The sequence below is a fragment of the Coturnix japonica genome, chromosome 1 (assembly GCF_001577835.2).
Source record: "Coturnix japonica isolate 7356 chromosome 1, Coturnix japonica 2.1, whole genome shotgun sequence".
Taxonomy (NCBI): Eukaryota; Metazoa; Chordata; class Aves; order Galliformes; family Phasianidae; genus Coturnix; species Coturnix japonica.
This window is the reverse complement of record NC_029516.1, coordinates 44134630-44135914: the sequence shown is the minus strand read 5'-3', so window position 1 is coordinate 44135914 and position 1285 is coordinate 44134630.

Sequence of the window (1285 nt, the reverse complement as noted above, 5' to 3'; positions counted from 1 at the left end):
GCAAACTCTGTTTCTCTTAGGTGGGTACCTCTGAGAGACATCACAGGCATATAACATGGATGTGGGTGGGCAGAAGTGTTTTAACAGTCTGTCTTTCTACTTTCAGTTAAAACTATTAATTGCTTCTCTTGGGCTCTTGATTGAGCTGTGATTTCTCCAGTGGCAGGCTGTATTTTAGCCCAGGCTCATGCTCAGCTGGTGTCATTTGTCTTTGTACAAGCGTGTCATGGTCACTTTTGCCACATGGTCTCCTTTAGTGGGTATGACACATCTAATTCTTTCTCATTTCTCTAGCAAGAAACAGTTTGACCCTCTTTTTAGAGAGGTCTGTTGTCTGTCCCAGCACATGGCTTTTTGGGTTTGGTTGTTTTTTGGTGATTTTTTTTTTTTTTGACACATAGTTTTTTGGTTACTAATTAACTTAATTATTAATTAATCTTGGATCCAGAGCAACAAATTGCTTCATAGTAACAAAAGTAATTTTTTCCCATTTCATCCATTCTGAACAGTACCCAGAACAAGGATGACCAGTAACCTCTAGGACCTTCCTGGATCCTTTCTCAGTTTGTCTTTAGGGTTTTTTGAGACACAATATTTTGTCAGACTGCCCAACAACTCCTTCTCTATGATCTCATACCATGGACTGTTAATCTTAAGAAAGTGATCTTTGACAGCATATTTTTCACCCTAAAAGATTTTCTGCTTGCCAGTTAAGTTCGCACAATCATGGAATGGTTGAGTTTGGCAGGGACCTCTGGAAGTCATCTTGTCCAGCACTCAGAGCAGGCTGCCCAGGGCCATGTCCAGATGGCTATGAATATCTCTAAGAAGACTTCATAGCCTCTCTGGACAGAGGTACTGCCTGGTGGTGTTCAGAGGAAAACAAACTGTGCTCCAGTTTGTGCCTGTTACTTTTTGCTTTGCCAGTGGGAAGGACATTCATACACATTACCAATATCCCCTCCGAGCCTTCTCTTCTCCAGGCTGAACAGTCCCAGCTCTTCCAACCTTTCCTTGTATGTGGAATGCAGTTGCAGCAACTCAATTGCAACAAAGCAGAAAGACTTTAAGCATCACTCTATCCATTATTTTAAGTCCTGAATTTTTAACATTCTTTTCCCATTGGTAAAAACTTTCCTGTATTTTTATCAGCTGCCTTCCACAGAGGTTCTATTTAACTAATCTTATTCAGTCATTTCTTTATGCTCTACTAAGTACTCCTCTCTTGGCATGCAGTAAAGGAAAATTCATGAACTTCTGTTGGTAGGGAAAAAAAAAAAAAAAG